Here is a 21,561-nt window from a genome sequence, read left to right on the forward strand (position 1 = left end):
TTTGGATGGCCCAAGCCCACCCCTGCACCTGCCAGGAAGTGATACCCCTCAGCTGTAGTTACACACAGGAAGTAGGTGCATTATCCATTACAGAATCTCAGGGTTGGAAGGTATCCCATGACCATGGAGTCCAGCCAACATCTAAACAGGAATTCTCCTTGACAGCACAGCTGGTACCTCTAATTGGAGACCACCAGTGATGGGGAGTCTCTCTCAGGATCTGCCACCCTATTTTCTCCTTTCTCTTCTTCCTCCATCGCCAACATCTCTTCTGAGCTCCTCTGTCTTCAGCAAGCCTTCCTCTACCTACTGGGACCCCAAGCTCTTTTTCAGTCCTGATTCCAGCTTGAGAGACCAGAGTCATAAGTGAGGAGCTGAGTCCCCTCACATCCCCCCACTTCTCCTAATGTAAAGTAAGGCAATGCTCAGCTGCTCTGCAATGCTGCTCCTAGGGCCCCAAGGATTCAGAAATCCCCTCTACTCTTCATGACCACTTCCTTCTTACTCCACATAATAAATCCATCCTCCCATGACCTCTGAGACCCTCCCTGCCACTGTCCCTCTCACACTCAGTTCTACCTTACTTTCCATGCCTCTGCCCAATGGAGAAAGAATCCCCAAGTGTCCCAAGACATATGAAGGGAATGGGTGAAAGGTATGCTGGGAGTGAGGGATGGATGGAAAATGTCACATTTGAAAATTGGCTAAAGATAGAATAAATAAGAAATGCAACAGGCTGAACAAATTATAGTATCTGATGGGGATGGAATACTACTGTGCTGAAAGAAATCATGAACTGGAGGGATTCCACGTGAAGTGGAAAAACCTCCAGAAATTGATATAGAGTGAAAGGAACGGAACCAGAACAGTGTACCCAGAGACTGATACACTGTGGCACAGTCGAATGTAACTTTGCTACTAGCAGCAATCAATGACCCAGGACAATCCAGAGGAAGTTGGGAGAAAGAATGTATCCACATCCAGAGAAAGAACCGTGGGAGCTTCTGTTTCTACACAGAAGGAAAGAAAGCATAGGATCCTTCACATCGGTTGATGGGGATAGGACTGGGGTTTGTTGTCAAAAGATCACTCTACTGCAAATATGAATAACATTGACCAATGATCCAAGCATAATTCAGTGGAACTGCTTGTCAGCTCCAGAAGCAGGGAGGGATGGGTGGGGGGAATCAGGAATCATGTAACCATGGGAAAAAATATGCTAAATTTTGTAAAAAGTAAAAAAAAAATGCAATATTCTCAATATTACCATCTCTCTCTAAGTGTTCCTCTGAGGCCCCTGGCCCAGGATGGGGGCAGCAAAGGAGGGTCTCCCCCTTCTCCAACCCCCCCTCCACCCACACCTCATCCACGGACTCTAGTCCTTGGAATTCTTCCATTGAATGATGGTTGGTTTCCCCCCAAATCTTTTTCTTCTGGGCTTACCCTGGCATTTCCACTGCTCATTCACTGGTCAGGATGAAAGGAAAGGGCATAATGGTTCCGATTTCTCAGAGTGAATGTGCAGCCTCTTCTTGGCTGGTCTCCCTCTTGTGGTCAGCCTCTACCTTCCTTTACTTAGATAGCTTCCAGCTTCCTCACCATGACCAGGGCTCCTTGGCTTTGGGAGCTGGGCCCAGGGGGGCTCCCCCCCCACCCACCCTGGCAGGCTTCCTATCCCCAGAGCCAGAGCCTGGCATCTTGCCTTGCTCACAGGGAGTCCGGCACGCCTACATAAATGTGAGTTCAGTTGGATCATCTTCAATCTACAGGCAGTATAACTTGTCTCTATGGCAAAGGGGGGCATGAAATAGACGAGTCTCCAAAGAAGGAGCCACCGAAGGGAACCCAGAGATGTCGAGGGAGGGGCACGTGGTGGCAAGGATTGCATGTTAGGAAGAAAAGAGGAGCTAGTCACGGAGCCTGGGTGAAGGATGACTGGCAGACATCCCGAGTGATGCCAGGAGAAATAGAGGAAGGCTCAGAATGCTGACTGGATCTCTTCGATGAACCAATAGGAGGATGGGAGTTGGAAGAGTCATACATGGATGGCTGGGAAGGGAGCTTCCAAATCGGTGAGATCTTCGGTCCATGGAGCTATTTGAGAAGAGGTTGATGTCTTCTGAAGCCAGTTTCCTGGACGCCTTTACAGGTGCCCGTTTGGTTCCAAAATTAAAGATGGGGCTCTATGAATGGGGGGGGGGCGTGAAAGGGCCCACATCTCCTAAGTGGAGGACAGGGCCAAGGGCCAAAGGGGTCTTGTGAATTGTCGAAGCATTGGGGGGGGTTAGTTTTATTCTTGTCTTTAAAAAGAATTTTCTTTAAAAGCTCTTGTGAGTTGAATGATGGGGCATTTAGAGTTGAAGAATAGAGTAGTTTTCCATGCTAAACGAGGCTTTTTCATTAGACTTCCAGGACACCAACACTAAGAATCATGGCCCAACCCCAGGATAAACTGCTCCAAGAAGCTACTAATGCCTCAGTGGCAGCAGCCCCCACAGGGCTTAGGAGAAAGGGGATTCCCAGAAAGGGAAAACTAGAACAGAGGGGGATTCCAGGGAAGGGAGTTGGGTTTGAGCTCCCAGTTCCTGGGAAATCCCAGACACTTCCTCTGAAGTTGCCTTGGGTCCATCTTGGCAACTCCCTGTCAGGGAGCCAGGCTGCTGACAAACATGAGGCTTTCCAAGGAACAAGATGCCAACCCCTTCCTTTCCCTCCCTGAACCCTGCACCTCTGGCTGAGGGCGGCTTTGAGCTCCTGGCTCAGGGATGACAGGTGCCTCCACCCACCTCTAGGGCTCTGACTCATTCTCATGGCTTCTCTCTGCCTAATGCCCTTTTGCTTCTGGGGAAGATTGAGGCTCCTTGGCCTTTACACTCCCTGGATGTTTGAGCTCTGAGGCCAGGGTAACACCTTCCCTTGGCAGGTGAGGAAACAAAGGCCCAGGGAAAGGATGGGACTTGCCCAAGGTCACATGGAAAGCTAGTGACAGACTGACTTCTCATGCTCCCAGTGAGATGCAAAACCCCAAGGAGGAAGCAGGAGCTGCCTGGATGTAGCAACCTGTGACTTGAACAGGAAATAACTGGAATATGGGGGGGGGGGGTCTCCCTTCTGAAGGATGGGGCCAGGGGCGAGTTCTTCCTGAGCTTTCAGCCAAAAAAGTGACCCAGAACATAATATTGGAGCCAGCCACCAGGTGGCCTTCTGGGAACTGGTCCCTGCCTGCCTGCCTACACATCTGAGGGGTTCTTAAGATTTCTTTTCTTTTTTATCTCAATTTCATTGGCTTCTTCTGGCCTCATCCAGTGGTCATTACTGAAGGCATCCTCCTCCTCCTCCTCCTCCTCCTCCTCCTCCTCCTCCTCCTCCTCCTCCTCCTCCTCCTCCTCCTCCTCCTCCTCCTCGATTCTGTCAGCTGTCCATCCCTTGGACAAGGGAGAAAGAAGATGGCTCGACCCAGAAGCCAGGGTGAGCCGGTGGAGCCTTCCATTCCCCAGGCCACCAGGAAACTGGCAGGGAGCAGAGAGGAGATGCATTGTGTCATGGCTTCTCTGGGGCCAGCCTGGCTCTTTAGAAATGCCAAATGCCGGTCTTTGGTGTGAGCCTTTCTTTGGGTGCCTCCCGTGAGCCTTCTCGGCATCCGCCAGGGAGGATTTCCCTGGTGCTGCAGACTTCCCTCTCAGTCATTTCCCAAGTCTCCCCAGGCCTCTCTCCAAAGCCTTCCACCCCCCTCCTGTTCTCAGCCATTCCCCAACGGATGGCCATCTATTTGGTGACCAGTTTTCCTGTCCCAAAAAGTGCTGTTCTCCATAGTTTGGCATACATGAGGTCTCGCTCTCTGGGGATCCGTGGGGTCCCATTGCTCAGCAGCTTTCCAAGATGGCGGCGGCTCTGGGACTCCACCAGCGGCCTTTGCCAGTGTGCTGGGTCTGAAAGGAACCCTTGGGGTGGTGTGATGGCGGTCCAGGCCGTTCTTCCTTTGGGAATGCGAGCTGCCCTCCTTTGCCTACGAACCCACTGAGGAATGACGCTGAGGGGATAGAGTACAGGAAGGCGTCTTTCTGAGTTCGAATCCAGCCTAAGACGCTGACTCGCAGGGTGGCCCTGGGCAAGTTGCTCAGCCTTGTTTATCTCAGTTTCCTCATCGGTAAAAAGGAGCTGGAGAAGGAAATGGCCAACCTGGATCAGAAAACCCCCAGAGGGGCGGAACTGATGGCCCTCCCCCAGGGTGCACTGCACCTTGTGGACGCTAGGGGACGCGCCAAGCCCAACGTGCTCCCTTCCATGGCCACCGGCCGACTTGCCTTTCGCTTTGGGGCCCTGCAGAGCCTTTCGCCCTCCCCCCGCCCCCAGCCCACCCTGCTGCTTCCGGACTTCCCCGAGCCTAAGGGCTGACTGTTAGGATGAACAGGAAATAACGGCGGAGCTCGTCTTTGCTCCCAGGATCTCCCTCAGTCAATCTGCCGGCACTTCTTCCCCTCCCCTCCCCCAGCCCGTCATGCCCGAGTGTCCCGGCAGGAAATGCGGACGTTAAAGCCCAAGGGTCGTCCTGCTCCGGCTGGGCCGCTGCTGGTAGCTTCTTCACCCACTCTCCCGGCGCAGAGGGGAGGGCAGGCAGCTGGGAGCGCCCCTCGGGAGGGGGAAGAAGCGAGACCCCACAGGGCCTGGGTCGGGTCAGTGCCATCCTCCCCCCTGGGGCTCCCCTGGCGCCAGCTCCCTCCCCCCCCCAGCAAGATGGACTACATGAGAGCTGTCCGCCCTGCTGGAGGGGATGGCAGAAAAGTCCCAGGTGCGAATTCTCTCACTGGCTCCCTCCTCCAAAGTGCCCAGAGACTCCTCTCCAGGTCCCAGCATGCTCCGGGAGCAGGAGAGAGCAGCAGAGGACCAGATGTGCTCCGGCTCCCAGAGAAGCCCTCTTCTAGGGCCATCCTCCCAGAAGGTCAAAGGGGAAGAGAAAGGGGGCCCAGGCCAGGCAGCCCCCACCTTCAGGGCTCCCCCCCCAAGGCTGGCAGGCCCTGGGAAGAGCAGTGAAGAGGCGCCAAAGATCATGTGCCCTGAGAAAGAGGGAGGAAGAGGGGCTGGGAGGGCGGATGGAGAGCAAGAGGCAGGACTCCTCAGGCCTGGGTGTCCTGTGCATGGGGTCTGGCTCCAGGGCCCTCAGAGACCCTCTCACGGCACCACGGCATTCTAAAGACCAGGGAACCCCCACTAGCTGAAGCAGTAAGACTTGAACCCATCACCTTCCTCTGATTGTCCCCACCGAGGAAGCATGTTCTTCTCGGGCTGGGCTCTCTGACTGTCCCCACTGCCTCCTGGCCTCCCTGACTGCTTTGGAGCCCCCTAAAATCCCATCACGCCCAATAACCCTCCCCAAACCCTCCTCACAGATTAGTTCCTGCTCGCCCTGCCCACAGCTTGCTCTGGAGGTCTTTGCTCACGCAGGGGCTTCCCTGGTGGAATGGGGGCCCTTGAGGCCCAGAACTGCCTCCTCTCTGTACCGAGCCCCCAGCCTCAGCACAGAGTCTGGCATGGCACACAGTCGGTGCTCCCTAAATGCTGACTGATGGATGGTCTGTGGTCAGCTAAGCAGACTCGAGTCCAGCTCTAACCTGGACGTAGAGCCTCCGAGCCCAATGGATGGAGGTGGGGGAGGAGGGACAGGAGAAGGGCTAGTCTGGTCTCAGCTGCCTCCAGGCCCCTGAAAAGGGAGGGCTGGGCTCCAGTCTATGGCGGCAACTCCTAATTAATCCTGGGGGGAGAGACATTGGGGTGGGGGAGACCATCCAACATCAGTGCCCTGCGCCCAAGACGCAGCCACCCAGCCCTAGTTACGGTGCCCCGTCCTGCCCCTTCCTCTTTGGGTGACCAGGCCCAGCCGAGATCCAGGAGGAGTTTACTGTGCCGAGCTCACCCTGTGGCCCCAGGAGCTCCCCAAGAGCAAACAGCTGTGTGCCAGCAAGATGGCGGCACGAAGAGCCCAAGAGAAGCTCCAAGGCTGATGGGGAAGAGGCTGGGAAAGGCCTCCTGCAGAAGGGAGGCTCCATCTTGGAGGAAGCAGGCAATAAGCACGAGCTCTGGACCTGGGCACACAGCTGGAGAAAAGGCTAGGCAGAGGAGCAGGAAAGAGGGCAGGCAGGCAGGCCAGGAAGGGCTTTACCCAACCTGGCAGGCCTAGAGATGAGAGGACCTGGGGGCAAACCTGGCTTCAGATGCTTCCTAACTATGTGACCCTGGGCCAGTCACTGAACCCCCATTGCCCCTTGGAACTGACACAGTGCTGATTGTAAGTCAGAAGGTGAGGACTTGAAAAAGAATAATTAACCGCACCTGAAATCAGAAAGACCCATCTTCCTGGGTTCAAATCTGGCCTCAGACACTTCCTAGCTGTGTGACCCTGGGCAAGTCACTTCACCCTGTTTGCCTCAGTTTCCTCCTCTGTCCATTGAGCTGGAGAAGGAAACGGCCAGCCCCTCTGGTATCTTTGCTAAGAAAACCCCAAATGGGGTGACAGAGTGGGACTTGCCTGAAACCCAGCACGACAACAGCCAGTAACAGAAGTCTGGAAGAGGGAAGGACTTGGCCAGAGGAAGAAGAGAGCCAGTTTCTTTCTGGACTTGCTTGTCACCAAGGCACACTCGGGCCAGAAGACGGAGAAAGTGCAGGGAGAAGGGAGGGACCCTCTGATCCCGGGTGCTAATCTAGCCCGAAGACTGGTCTTAGAGTCAGGAAGATGCAAATTGGACTCCTGACTCAGTAACTTCCTGGTTCCTTGGGTTTATTTTTCCTCTCTGATTGAAGGGTAAGGGCTAGGCCAACAAGCTTATGTGACTTGCCCAGGGTCCCTCTGCTGGGAAGTATCTGAGGCCACGTTCGAACTCAGGTCCAGGCCTGGCCCTCGATCCCGAGCCACCCCGCTGGCCCCAAGAGGCCTGGAGATGAGATGCGATCACTGAAGTCAACTTTTCGGACCACATCTAAGTTTCTTTCCTTCAGGGCTTCCTGTCCCTCACAGAGAAACAGGGTTTTTGCCCTGGAATCTAAACCAGTGGGCCTCGCTGTGGCTGTCCCAGGCATCAGAGAGCCCTGGGGGAGGCCTGGTGGGCTTCGTCCCCCTGCCCAGCCCCCTTGCAGCCGCCCCCCACAGGGCAGCGAATTCCACTTTGGAATCCTCTAATTAAATTTTTCTCTGGACATCCAGCCTAAATGAGGCTCCTGGAGGCTTGGACCCATTCACTGTTCCCAGCTGTGCCCTCTGGGGTCAGGCAGGGCATGACTAATCTGTCTTCCCAGCCCTGGGGAGCTTCTCTTCTGCCTCCGGCCCTGGTCCCTCCAGGGGATAGCACAGAGCTGCCATGGGAAGGCCTGACTTAGTAGAAAGAGAACTGCCCCTGGGCCAGGGGGACAAGGGTTCAAATCCCGCCTCGTCCCAGTCACGGAGGCCTCTCTGGGTCTCTAAAAGGGAGAAGAGGGGCCGTGGCGGGCCTTCTGGCCTCTCTGGTGCTCGTGGTTGCCGGACTTGGGATGGGATCAGGAGAGGAAAGAGCAGGAGCAAGGAAACTCCTCTCCCAACGCTCGCTCCTCAGCACCTTCTTGGCAAGGCAGAGCCTTGGAGACTTGCCTGAGCACCCAGAGGTGAAGTGACTTGCCCAGGGTCACAAAGCACCTGCCAGGGGTGGGACTTGAACCCTGGATGACTCTCTACCCTTCTCAGGGGCCAAGAAGCCAACCCAGGCCTCCAGCGGCAGTGGGGCGGCCGGGGCAGAGGACAGCCGGACGTCGCCCCCCTCCATGGGGCGGCACCAGATCTGCAGAAAGGCAGCCTCAGCCCTCCTGGATTTTTGGCCCCGCGGCCTGGCAGTGAGTCAGAGGTGGCTGGGACGGCTGTGGTTTCGGTTTCACTTCTCAGACGGGGATGGGTCAGAGGGAGGAGGCAGAGGAAAAGCTGGCTCACAGGAACACCATAATATTTACCAGCGGAAGGAACCTTGGAGATCGCCTAGCCCAGAGCCTTTACTGCGTGGGGAAACTGAGGCCCACAGAGGGGAAGTGACTTCATGGTGACTCACACTGACCGAGCACTGCAAGGTTCCCAGAGGGCTTTCCTCGCCAGCACCCAGTGAGCCAGCGAGTACATGGGTCACCCCCATTTTATGGGCTCTGAAAACTGAGTCACACAGTTGGTTTGCAATCACAGGACCTGCCTCGAACCCAGTGCCCTTTCTCTGCCCAGGTTCCCCATTCCCTCTAACAGCTGCATCCGAGAGACCATCCATGCAGGGCTCCAGGAGCCCCAATTGTGGGAAGTGGCAGGCCCTTTGGCAAGCCCCTGTGGCCGTGCCGCTGCAGGGCTTCACTGGCTTTGCCTTCCAGAAGCATCTAGGCCAACCCCCTCATTCTACAGTCTGGGAAACAGTCAGAGAGAGGGCAGATTTGAACTCGGGTCCTGGGCATGGCTACAGGGGCCTTCTTTCCCCTGCTCTGGGGCTCAGCCAGCCCTCCCTGTTCCTGTTCTCCTTCTCTATCCAGGCCAGTGGAGCTGCCTGCTTTGCTCTGGACAGGCTGCCAGCGCTTTGGGGAAAAGCGTGTCCTAGAAGCGTTTCAAATGCAGCAAGTCCAAAATAGAAGGAACTGTCTTTCCAGCGAAACCCGCCCCTTATCCCCTGGGGAGGATGCCCGGGCCCTGCAGCGGGAGGATTGCCCGAGTCAGAGGCCCCAGATTCGAATCGGCGCCCTGTCCCTCCTCCTCACTCCCCTCCCCCCCGCCCTGGAGCAATTGCTGCTTAAGTTCCCCAGCCAGAAAATGAGAGGGGGTGGGGGTGGGCTGGAGGGGCGGAAGTCCACCTGAAGGCTGACCAACCCCCGGCCTCAGTTTCTCCGTCTGTAAAAAGAGGGCGTTTAGCGTCCCCTCAGTTCCCTGCATCTGCGCGAAGCCTCATGGAGTGAAAGTCATTCAGCGATGACCTTCCCTGCGGAGACCTCCGGGCTTGAAGCCCAGGTTCCGAAGTCCGTTCCCGGGATGAGGCGAAAGTCCCGGCGAAGGAGGGCGCCGGGGGGAGGAAGGAAGGTGGGTCCAGGGCGGGCCTCAACGGGTCCCCCTCCTCCCCTCCTCCCCTCCCGGGCTCCGCCAAGCCTTTCCACCCCCATCCCCCTGGCAGGCGGCACGGGAGCCTCGGCGTTCCAGGCGCGATAGTCACCATGGAGACGGTGACGTCACAGAGGCCGAGCGATCCGAGAGGCTCGGGCGCGGCGGCTGGGGACCCGTTGCTAGGAGACGTGGGCAGCCAAAGCAGCCGCCGCTTCCGCTGTCCCAGGGCGCCGTGGACATGCCGTCCTGTCCCGTCCTGTCCTGTCTCCGCCGCCGTCCCGGAGCCCTGGCAGCCTTCGTCATCCGCCCGGGCGCGGAGCCCTGCCTTGGCACGTAGCCGGAACCCAACCCTCGCACGGGACGGGACGGGACGTCCCCGGAGCTGGCTTCCAATGCCGCCTCCGCCCAGCGCTGGCTGTGTGGCCTTGAGCAAGTCGCTCGTCCATGCTGGGCCCCAGACTTCCCATCTGTAAAAGGAACAGGATAGACGAGACAGACACCCTCTGGTCCTCTTTATGGAAGAGGAAACTGAGGCCGGGAGAGATGAAGATGAAGGTAAACAACAGCATTGGGAGTCGAACCCACCACCCTGCACTCCAAATCGGAAAGGAAACCTTTCCTGGCCATTTGGCAATCCGATGGGCCTCTTGGCTAATTAGCAAAATCCTCCTTAAGATCCCTCATCCCTTGAGCAGCCTGGACACGGAGGAGGCGCCACAGTTGTGGTGCTTCCAATATGGCTGGGCTGCCAAAATGGCAAGGATGACATCGGAGATAGCCAGGAGAAGCGGGGAGAAGTGAGCGGAAGGTGTAAGAAGTGGGGCAGGAGCAGGGTGGCGCCGCCAAGCCCAGGAAAGCCCAGCCTGAGGGGGGCTGGGGCAGAGCTGCTTAGAGAGGGCCAAAATGAACACTAGGGAGGTGGGGAACGGTTGAGAACCTTCCTACAGCCGGTGGAATGGCTTGTCGGCCCTGGGAGGGCCAGAACATGAATCGAGGAGGCATGGAAGTATGTTTTAAAATCGAAATCACAAGAAGTGGTGCTGGGTCAGTGGGAACTGGGCTCAAATGCCACCTAAGATGCTTCCTTCCCTTGGAAAGGAGTAATGTTTATTCATTATTTTTTTTTTTAATGCTCACCTTCCATCTTATAATCAATAGAGTATTGACTCCAAGGCAGAAGAGTGGTCAGGGTTAGACAGTGGGGGTTAAGTGACTTGTCCAGGGTCACACAGCTGGGAAGTGTCTGAGGTCAAATTTGAATCCAGAACCTGTATCTGGGCCTGACTCTCCATCCACTGAGCCACCCAGTTGCCCCCAGTAATGTTTATTAACAACATACAATACAATTAGAAAACCCAACATGCTTTGCAATCTGATGTTCTGGCTGAAATAAATGAAGCACATTTAAGCCCACAGTGATGGGACTGGAAAAGGAAGGACTGTTCGAACAGGGCAAATGAGGCCAGTATCCCTGGGGAAATCATTTTGACCCTGCGGACCCCTGGGGGGCTCCCACCCTTGCTCCTTGGGCAGCCCTCTGCCCATTTTCTAACACTGCCCCTCCTGGGATCTCCCGGCTTCACTGGGGCTCCAGGCTCGCCTGCAGTCTCCTATTTTTGTCTTGTTGCTATTAGATTTATACATTTAGATTTTATAGATAATATGTAACGAGTTTCTATTTCTAGAAATGTGTAGTTTATAAATAAAGAAGATGATGATGATTGTTTCATCCGTACCTTCCTTCTGTCTTGGACTCAACGTGTTATTCTCCAGTTATTAATCGTTATTAACATCTCCAAAAAGTTAGTGAAAGCTGGTTCCCCCCATTCCTCTCCAGGCTCCCTCAGGACCAGGTGACTCCACCCTTCTCCCTCCTGGAGGCCAGTGTTTGGAACTCAGAGTGTGCCTGAGGCAGGAGTGCCAGGTTGGACTGTTCTTAGAGCCCCAAGTCCCCTGGATCAATTTTTTTAACCCCTCACCTTCCGTCTTGGAGTCAATACTATGTATTGGTTCTAAGGCAGAAGAGTGGTAAAGGCTAGGCAATGGGGTCAAGTGACTTGCCCAGGGTCACCCAGCTGGGAAGTGTCTGAGGCAAGATTTGAACCCAGGACCTCCTGTCTCTAGGCCTGGCTCTCAATCCACTGACCTCCTCCCCCCTTCCCCCAATCAATCTCAAATACCCTTCTGCCTTAGAAGCCTCTCCTTCTGTATCTTGGCATTGTATCTATTAGAGTATCTTCCAGGAGGTCCAGCCCAAGGGTGCCCCTCCCAGATAAGCCAGACCCCAACTCCTGCCCTCTTTGGATCACTCTTCTAAAAGTATTGATTTGCTGGGCTGTATCCCTGCAAAGCTGGCCTCCGATTTCTGGAAGATGGTGATTTGCTGGAATGTGGCCAACTGTTCTGTCTCCAGTCATTGTGCCCTTCAGGGAGGCTCCTGGAAGGGAGGGATTTTTCTGTGGATTGTGGGGCAGGAGGTTGGGCCAGTGACTTGAGTCAGTGCCCCCTCCCCCTCCCCCTTCTCTCTCTCTCTCTCTCTCTCTCTCTCTCTCTCTCTCTCTCTCTCTCTCTCTCTGCCTCTCTCTCTGCCTCTCTCTCCTTCCCTCCCTCCCTCCTCTCTCTCTCTACCTCCCCCCCTCTCTCTCCCTCCCTCCTCCCTCTCTCTCTCTCTCCTTCCCTCCTTCCCTCTTCTCTCTCTCCCTACCTTCCTCCCTCCTCTTTCTCTCTGTCTCTCTGTCTCTCTCTCTTTCTCCATAAAGCACTATATTTTAAGTGATGCATTTCCCCATCACATTTTTGAATGGTGGCTAAAGTGGGTGCACTTTGACATTTCCAAGGTTCCCACAATTTCCCCTCCACACAGTTCCAAGGTAGTAGAGAGGGGTTTCGGTGACTTGCCCCATCACCTATCTAGGAAGTGATTTGAATCCAGAACCTCCTTCCCATCTCTAGGCCTGGCTCTCAGTTATTTTAAAAATAAAAATCCCCCACCACAGCCACTAGTGGCTCTCTGTCTAGGCTTTTTGACCAGAATCCTAACAAGGAAGCCTGTTGTTGATCTCTGCCTGCCTGCCCTGGGAAGTACCAGCTTCAGCCCTCCACTGGCCACAACGCTGGCATAATGGGAAGAGTCTTCCACTGGAACCCACACTTGGGTTCTGCCTCTCTGCCATTATTTCCCCTCTCCAGGCTCTGAGTCTCTTCCTGCTCCAAGCATTTATTTGCCTTTCCCAATGGGATCTCTCCGTTCTCTCACTATCTCTCTCCAGGTTCTCTCTGCCTCGAGCCAAGTCAACAAGAGTCCGTCGTGCCTACTATGTGCCAAGAGAGGAAAAAAAGGCAAAAGACAGTCCCTGGTGTTTGGGAATTCCCAGTCCAAGGCGGGCGCCAACCTCTGTGGAATGAGCTGGAGTCAGAATAAATGGGACCTCATCAGTGGGCAGCTGCTCCCTGTCTCCCTATCTCTGTTCTGGCTCCAGGTACCCCCCAGGGGGCTTCCTCTTCCAGGTTCCCTTTGTGTTGGGCCTTTCTCTGGGTCTCCAGGTTCTCCGTCTCCCCGGCTTATCTCAGTCTCTCTCCAGGTTCCCCTTGGGGTTGTGTCAGTGTCTCTCAGTCGCCTCGGTGGGTCCCGTCTCTTCACTTTTGACCTTCCTCTGCCTCCAGTTTCCTGAGTCTCTCTTGGTTCCTTCTGTGTGTGTGTGTGTGTGTGTCCAGCTTTTATAAGTGCATCTGGTGCTCCGTCTGGTCTGCTTCCCCCATTCGTGAAGCCTGGTGTGCCTCGTCTGCCCTGCTCTGCGAAGGCAAGTGTGTGTGTCCAGAGAGCACGCTTTGGTTTCCCACTTTGAGGGGGCCAAGATGCGGCGGCTCTTTCTATCTTTCTGGAAAATGTCAAAGACTCCTTGATGTTCTCCATTCCCACTGGAACCTCCGTGACCCAGGCCCTTGTCATGCCCCTGCCTCCACGTTCTTCCCACTTCGATTCCTGGGGATACCAGGAAAAGAGCTCAGGGTTTGGGGTCAAAAGCCCAAGTTTAAACCCTGGCCTTGCTGTTCCCCATGACCTTAGGGAAGTCAATAAACATTAAGCACCTACTATGTGCTTACTTGGGACACTCTGCTAAGCCCTCAGGGATATAAGGAAAGGCAAAAGGCAGTCCCTACGCTGGAGGTGATTTCTGGCCTCCCCTCCTGTTCCCCATACCTGGCATCCTCCAGAGTCAAGAGGGGAAGCCTTGTCCAACAGCCTCTTTTTATAAGGGTGGGGACTCTGGCCCAGAGAAATGAATTCTTCTCCCAGGGGGTGGCAAATGGCAGACGGACTGATTGTGCTAAAAAATGGCTTCTTTCTTGGTCTTTGATGTCCTCTTCTTCCGAACCTCAGCACTCCAGGCCCCCTTCTCACAGAAGCAGGCGGAACATCTGGAGCTTTCCTTTCCTCTCCACCCTGGCCTCGACCTCCATTCTAGGCTTCCGAGGAATTGGACGTCTCCTAAAGGGAGTGGTGAGCCCAGAGAGCAGGCCTAGCTTCACTGAAAACAGGTCAGGCCAGACTGACCTCATTGCCTTTTTCCAACAGGGTCACTAGGCTCACCAGTCTAGACCAGACTAGGAATATTTAGACACAGCTCACCTGGGTTTTTAGTAAAGCGTTTGGCAAAGTCTCCTGCCGAGCATCCAGAAAAGATGGAGAGACGTGGGCTAGAGATAATAGAGAAGCTGCCAGGGTTCAGTTGTGTCTGATTCTTGGGGACCCCATTTGGGGTTTTCTTGACACTGAAGAGGTTTGCCATTTCCTTCTTGAGCTTGTTTGACAGATGAGGAAACTGAGGCAAATGGGTCAAAGTGATTTGCCTAGGGTCACACAGTTGGGAAATGTCTGAGGTCAAATTTGAACTCGGGTCTCTCTGACTCTAGATTCAAAGTAGAGTTAAGTTGATCCAAAACTGCTTGACTGATTCCAACCTAAAGAGTCATCACTAATGAATTTGAAGTCTTGTCAAAAGAAGACTTCTTCTAGAATGCCCTAAAGGATCCTTGATTTAGAACAAGAAAGGACCTTAGAGATCATCCACCTCAATTTACGGAGCAAGAAACTCAGGCACAGAGACATTGTGCCTTGCAGGGTTATCAAGCTAGTTAAATTTGAACCCAGGTCTTCCTGACTCCCAAGCCCAAACCCTAACCACTGTACCATGGGCTCTCTATTTGGCCGAGTGTGGTTTAACATTTTCCTCCATTACAGGGATAAAGGAATACATTATCTATCAGATCTGCCAATCCAGGAAGGACCGACAGCCAGCAGAATCCCAGAAGATCCTGAAAGTGGTCCTCTGCACACTCTCCCTAAGCAGCTGCACGGCTCCACCCATCATATCTCTTTAGGTGACTCCACCCCATTCCCTTCTCTCTCTCTGTCTCTCTGTCTCTGTCTCTCTCTGTCTCTCTCTCTCTGTCTCTCTCTGTCTCTCTGTCTCTGTTTTCTCTCTCTCCCCTCTCTCTGTCTCTCTGTCTTCTCTCTCTGTTTCTGTCTTTCTGGCTCAGTCTCTCTATATCTCTTCGCTGTCTGTTTCTCTCTTCTCTTTGTCTCTATTTTCTGTCTTCTGTCTCAGTCTCTCTCCTCTCTGTCTCTCTGTCTCTCTCTGTCTCTGTCTGTCTCTCTGTCTCTCTGTCTCTGTTTTCTCTCTCTCCCCTCTCTCTGTCTCTCTGTCTCTCTCTCTGTCTCTGTCTGTCTCTCTGTCTCTCTGTCTCTGTTTTCTCTCTCTCCCCTCTCTCTGTCTCTCTGTCTCTCTGTCTCTCTCTGTCTCTGTCTGTCTCTCTGTCTCTGTTTTCTCTCTCTCCCCTCTCTCTGTCTCTCTGTCTCTCTCTCTGTGTCTCTGTCTGTCTCTCTGTCTCTCTGTCTCTCTGTGTCTCTGTCTGTCTCTCTCTGTCTCTCTGTCTCTCTGGCTCAGTCTCTCTATATCTCTTCTCTGTCTGTTTCTCTCTTCTCTCTGTCTCTATTTTCTCTGTCTTCTGTCTCAGTCTCTCCCCTCTCTGTGTCTCTGTTTTCTCTGTCTGTCTCTGTCTGCAGCCCTGAGCTCTTCCCATGCCTGTAATCTGGGGCTTCTCTCTGGCTCTTGCCACTTCCTCTCTTTCCACACTCATCAAGTCTTGCCCATTTCTCCTCAGTAACATCTCTCCTCATCGTGTAGGAGGAGACTTCGTGGGCCCCTGGGGGGTGGCAATAGCTCCCTAATGCCTATTCTCCCTTCTCTAATAGTCTTTCTTACACACAACTTGGTTGTGTCTCTCCCCTGCACAGATATCTTCAATGGGTCCCTAGTGTCAACCAGTCAAATGCAGCCCCACTTTTCTGGCATTCAGGGCTCAGAGTGCAGAGAGTGAGTTGATGAATGGAGGAAAAGCCCAAGAACTATCTCAATTCTGAATCTCTGCTCTATTGTTTTGGCCAAAGGCGGCGGCTTCATAAATGTTTGTCAAATGAATGAGGGAAGAAAGATTCTAAGGGCTTATGAGCTCAGGCTGAGTCAAGAGTCGCCATGAGAGTCAGAAGAAGCCAAGGGGAGAAGGGCTCAGAAAGGCCCAGAGTGCTCAGAGCTGGGATAACCCCTCCCCTGGTCCTGCCCCATCTGCTGGGCCATCTAGGAAAGGCGTGGGGATGCCACACAGGAGGGATGGTGAGGGAGGGGACTCAACCCTTTCATTGGGCCATCTGAGAAATGGGTGATGGGACTGAAGAGGTTTTGCTTAGCCAAGAAGAGGAGCTGGGGAGCCCTGAGGAATCTCTCTGAGGGGCTGAAGGGAGATCTCCTTGGCCCCGGGGGGACAGAACCAGGAGGTCCCGAAGGAAGTTACAGAGGCAGATCTCGTCCGGAGAGGACAGGCACCTTCTGGTTTGAGCTGAGTAGGAAGGGGTGTCTCTGGAGGGAGTGAGCTCCCCGTCAGCAGAAGTCTTTGGAAGAATGGATGACTCCTTGGTCAGGATGATGGAGTGGGCACTCCTGGTCACTGTAGGTTGGGATGGGGAGCTTCTCTGGTCCCAGAGATGAGCTGGAAGGAATGTAGGAGCAGGCCCCTCGGTTGCTTTTATCTTTTTGCATGGGCTTTGTTTCCATCATCTCCAGTGGAACCCCAGACCTTTCCCCCCACCGAGTTTTTCCCTATCTTAGCAAAACAAGAAAAGGAAAGAAAAATGGGAGTCTGTTAGGCAGCTCTCCGCCCTCCCTGAGCCTCAGTTTCCTCATCTGTAAACGGTGGGGATGGACTCCATCTCCTCGGAGATCCCTCTTGCCCCTGTGCCCCTCCCGTGGAGTCTCCCTTGTTGGGTGGGATGTTAGAGACAGTCATAACCGAGGGCTAAGTTCCCTGGGAGCCCCTCCCTGGGGTGCACCCACGTCTCCCATTCACTCGGTGAGCCTCGGGCTGGCAGCCGACCGGCTTCCTCGAGCCAGGAATGACTATGAGCCAGCCACCTGGGTCCTGCCACTGAGGGGCCAAGGGAAGGCCCCCTCCCCACACCATTCCAGCTTCATTCCTTCAGCTAGAGCATCGGTTTCCGGGCTCTTCTTAGGAAAGTCTTCCCCCTGCTATGGCCTCTGCCAGCCCAAGCTCCAGCCCCGCTTGTGTTCTCCATGGGTGGGAGAGGGGCCGGGGGAAGGGAGGTGGGAGTAAAGCGTGCAAGGCGAGGCTCTCTTCCTGGGGGAAGGACCCTGGCAGGGGCTCGGAAGGCTCTGGCAGAGGCAAGAGGCGGGCCTCCCCGGAGTCTGCCCGAGCTTGGCCCCAGCAGAGCCGGCCCAGCAGGTTCCCCCAGTTCTGTGCTGGTTCCACGCCCCGCCTGACCCTTCTGCCCTCTCACTCATCCTTGTCCCCAGGCTCCCACAGTGCCAGGGCTGCCCAGGCCACCAGCTGGAGCCCAAGAACCAGGGCAGGAACAGGTTCAGCCACAAGCTCGAGGCCCCGGGGCCGGGGCTGATGCCAGGAGCCAGTGACAGTGCCAGAGAGGCAGGCTGCTGGGGAAGAGCAGGGTTCGGAGCAGCCTCTGGTCCTCCCTGGACCGCAGGAGCCTCAGGCTTCCTCCCTGGGAAATGGGGATGACACCTGCAGTCCCACCTCCCTCTGCGGTCAGAGGGCGGCCAAGAGGCTCTCTTGAAAGCTCTCGCCTTCCAGTGACTGCTCTGTTACCTCCCGAGGGGTGCCCGAGACACCCTGACAAGGACCACTCAGGGCCAAGATAGGCAAAGCCCCGGGGGGGGGGGGGGGGACGTGGCGCCAAGGTGATTCTCCCCATCTTACAGCTGAGGAAACTGAGGCTCAGATTTGCCAGAGACCCCCAGCGAGCAAATGCCAGGCCCCGAGACCAACCCTCGGGTTGCTTTGCCAGTGCTGTGCCCCTACCCTGTGTGCCGCCACAGGTGCATGGGCTGACTGGAAACAGAGCAAAGCCACTTGGCTACATCCTGGCGGCTCATGGGGATGTTTCCCACTTTGCTGAGAGCCCTAACCTGAGTCTCCACCCAGACCCCAGGCTCTTCCTTGAACTCTAATCCTAACCCCAGCCCTCTTTCAGAATTTTGCCATGACCTCAACTGCAAAGGATGTAGCCACAGAGGGGCCCGAGGCCTGCCTGCCTAGGCAGTTAACATCCTGTGTTGAAAGAACATTGGCATTGGAGTCTGAAGACCAGAGTTCAAATCCTACCCCTGACTCTTACTAGTTGTATGACCCTGGGCAAGTCCCAGTGCTTAGCACGGTGCCTGGCACAAAGTAGACACTTAATAAATGGATGTTGAATTATTTTTTAAGCTAACCTCTATTTGCCTCTGTTTCCTCGCCTGTATAATGGGGGTAATAATAGTACCCACCTCCCAGGATTGTTGTGAAGCTCAAATGAGATGATATTTGTAAGGTGCCTGGCACATAGTAGGTGCTCCATAAACATGTCAGCTATTATTATTGTTATAAGAGACCTCTCACCCCCAGCCCTCTCTCTCTCCCCACTTGAGACCCCATCAGTGAATTTTCCAGGATTTATTTTGTAATGCTGTAACCAATTTCCCACCTATCAACAAAAACAACCAGAACACGAAAACTAGCCAGAAAAATCTTACCTTCTCCCAAAACAAAACCAAAACAAGGAGGAAGAGGAGGAGGAGCCCAACAGACTCAAAACTAACAAAGAATGTTTTCCCATCCCCTTCTAGGCCTGCGGGAAGTTCTGGAATTTCTGCCAACTTTGGCCCCATTTTCACATTTATTGACAAGGGACAAAAGCGTGCATCGAGTCAGAAGAGGAGCCTAGCACGCTCACCCAGCAGCAGAGCCCCACCACCTCCAGAGCCCTAGAAGCTACCCTCGGGTGTCTGGCCTCATGGATAGGGCAGCACCTCGTGGTCAATGGGACAGTGTCCAGAAGAGCCCCAAGGATGGCTGGCTGGTTGAAGGACAGCCCAGGGAGAGCGAGCCTGCAGAAGAGAAGCGCTGACGTCCACGTTCACTTTCTTCACGTAGGAGAAGGCGCTTTGTACCCAGGATGGACTAACCTGGTTCTGCTTGGCCCTCTAGGGCAGAACCAGGAGCAACAGGGCGATATTTCAGGAGCACAGATTAGGTTTGATGCCAGAGAAAACTTCCCCACAATCCAGACTGTCCCAAAGGGAATGGGCTGCCCCAGCTTCGGGTACCGGTTAGTCTCTTAAAGCTCGGACAATCATCAGTGTGGAGGATCAGTGATTACCTCCCTGGGGAGACTCCCTCCACCTACATGTGTGGTAACCTTCTGTAACTCAGAGTTAAGTCCTAGGAAGTTGCCTGAGGCTCAAAGTTGAAGGGACTTGCCTGTGGTCAAGGACAACATGGCAAGAATTTCTGATTTCTTCCTTGTGGGATATTCAGTATGGAAAGTCCCTATGATGGGTCTAGAATTTACAACTGTAAAGAGCTGCCCCAGGCTCAGAGAAATTGTAACTTGGCCAGTTACACAGGCCCTGAAAAGCTAATGGGACATTTGAAGTTGAGTCTTCCCGTCCATGGACAATACTCAGAAAAAAGCTCTCATAGGTTACAATAACCCCCTCCAGAACACAGTCAGAGGAAGAACTGTGGGAGTAGAAACACAGAAGAAGAACAACTGCTTGATCACATGGTTCAATGGGGATAGGACTGGGGATATAGATTCTAAATGATCACCTCAGTGCAAATATTAATAATTGAAAATAGGTTTTGATCAATGACACATGTAAAACCCAGGGGAATTGTGCATCAGCTTGGGGGGGGGGGGAGGAGAGGAAGGAAAGAACATGAACCTTGTAACCATGGAAAAATATTCTAAATTAACTAATTAAATAAAAAATTTCCAGAAATCTAAAAGGCAATAACCTGCTCCATCTCATCCATCTCATTTTGAAGGTTCCACCTCCCACCATGATGTGCCTGTCTCTCAGAAGGTTTGGTCAGGACTCAGCTAGCCAGGGCTAAGCATCCAAAGAGCCTGTAAGCCCCTTCCCCTCACGTATAAAATCACACTACCCCAGCACTGAGCGCCATGCTAGCTTGACTGACTGGTACCCTGGACCCAAAGCCATCCCAGTCAGTTTACCAGAGTTACCCAGAGTCCACCAGTAGGCAGCAGGGACCACATTCATCCTTGACCTCGACTCGAAGGTCCTTTAAATCATTCTCTCGGGGAGTTCCATTGTATTTGGAATCCCTGTTCAAATGATTCAGATAAAACAACAACTCAGAACATGCTTCCAAATGAGACAATTCATGGTGGATACACTTCAATATCCCCTCTGAGATGTCCAATTCAGTGTCTATCACTGCTCTGTAAGTAGGACCCTCTTTATCAATAATTCCTCATCCCATATACACCAATAATTTACTGAAAACACATCATCTCCAGCAAATGGAATGAATCCTATTAGAATGGCAAGAACTCTAGTTTTTATTCCATCATGACTTATAATTGGCCAAATCTGCATTTAACAAAACTTTTCCTATTCAGAATTCTAATCTTGGGGGCAGCTGGGTAGCTCAATGGATGGAGAGCCAGGCCTAGAGATGGGAGGTCCTGGGTTCAAATATGACTTCAGAAACTTCCTAGCTGTGTGACCCTGGGCAAGTCATTTTACCCCCATTGCCTAGCCCTTACCACTCTTCTAATTTGAAACCAATATACAGTATGGATTCCAAGACGGACAGTAAGGGTTGAAAAAAAAAAGAATTCTAATCTCATGTAACCATGGAAAATGTTCTAAATTAAATAAACATTTTCAATTAGGAAAAAAAAGAATTCTAATGAACAAACCTGAAATGCCAACTATAGACATTAGTCATTGATCAAGCTCCCATTGTCCTATTTGAAAGAAAGTTAAGATATACCCATGATTCCCTTATTTAACACCTATTATAGTCATTAATTTGTTTTAAGTCTTGGGGCAATAGAATCTCCCCTCCCCAACCAATTCCACGTGACTCCCTTCTTGGTGCTTTAGAGTTCATATTAAACAAAAAACTAGAAATAAAATCACACTCGCTCTGAGCCCCCACTTAGGAAAATTCCCAACATTTACACAAAACTTTGTCCCTTCATTTACACTGATCTCTAGCTGTCCCTTAGCCTCTTTGTGGTTGAGTAAGAGCTGGGTTACCTGAAACACTGAAGCAAAGAAGCTGACTGCTAATAGACAGCACCAAGATGGGAAGTTAAGGAGATAGCAGACTTTTGCTTGAAACTTCCCTTGGTCTTTGAGGAAGTGGGTACAGCTGTGGCACCAGTCCCAGTCTTCTGCTCTGAGATGATTATAGAGCTTCTGGTCCTTCATGACCTTTTCCTTCTCTGCCACAGATCAGTCCTACTTCCTCTTTTTCTTCTACCCAGTGTCCCTTTGTTGCCCATTCTTTTGGGTCATTGACACCACCAGCCTTTCCTCTATGGCTAGATCCTGAATATCTCTCCAGGTATGAGAAAGTTCTTCCCTTGATACAAGTTCCTCAAGGCATGACCAAGTCCTTCAGTCAATAGAAGCAGATATCGGACCATGGATTTAGAATAGGGCCCTTGGAGGACATCTAGTTTAATTCCTTTATTTTAAAGAGGAGGAAACTGATGTTTACAGGCACAAAGTGACATTTCTTTTTTTTTTAACCCTCACCTTCCTTATCGACTGGAGTCAATACTGTGTATTGGCTCCAAGGCAGAAGAGCGGTAAGGGCTAGGCAATGGGGGTCAAGTGACTAGCCCAGGGTCACACAGCTAGAAAGTATCTGAGGCCAGATTTGAACCCAGGACCTCCCGTCTCTAGGTCTGGCTCTCCATCCACTGGAAGACTTAAACTTGGGTCTTCTTGACTCCAAGCCCACACTGCCTCATTTCCCTTATTCTCTCAAGATCTAAGATCATCACTCAGAAGGCATAACTAACCCCTTTAATCATAAAGCCTCCAACCAGGTTCTGTAGAGGGATGCCCCTCTCCCATTTT

The sequence above is a fragment of the Monodelphis domestica genome, chromosome 7 (assembly GCF_027887165.1).
Source record: "Monodelphis domestica isolate mMonDom1 chromosome 7, mMonDom1.pri, whole genome shotgun sequence".
Taxonomy (NCBI): domain Eukaryota; kingdom Metazoa; phylum Chordata; class Mammalia; order Didelphimorphia; family Didelphidae; genus Monodelphis; species Monodelphis domestica.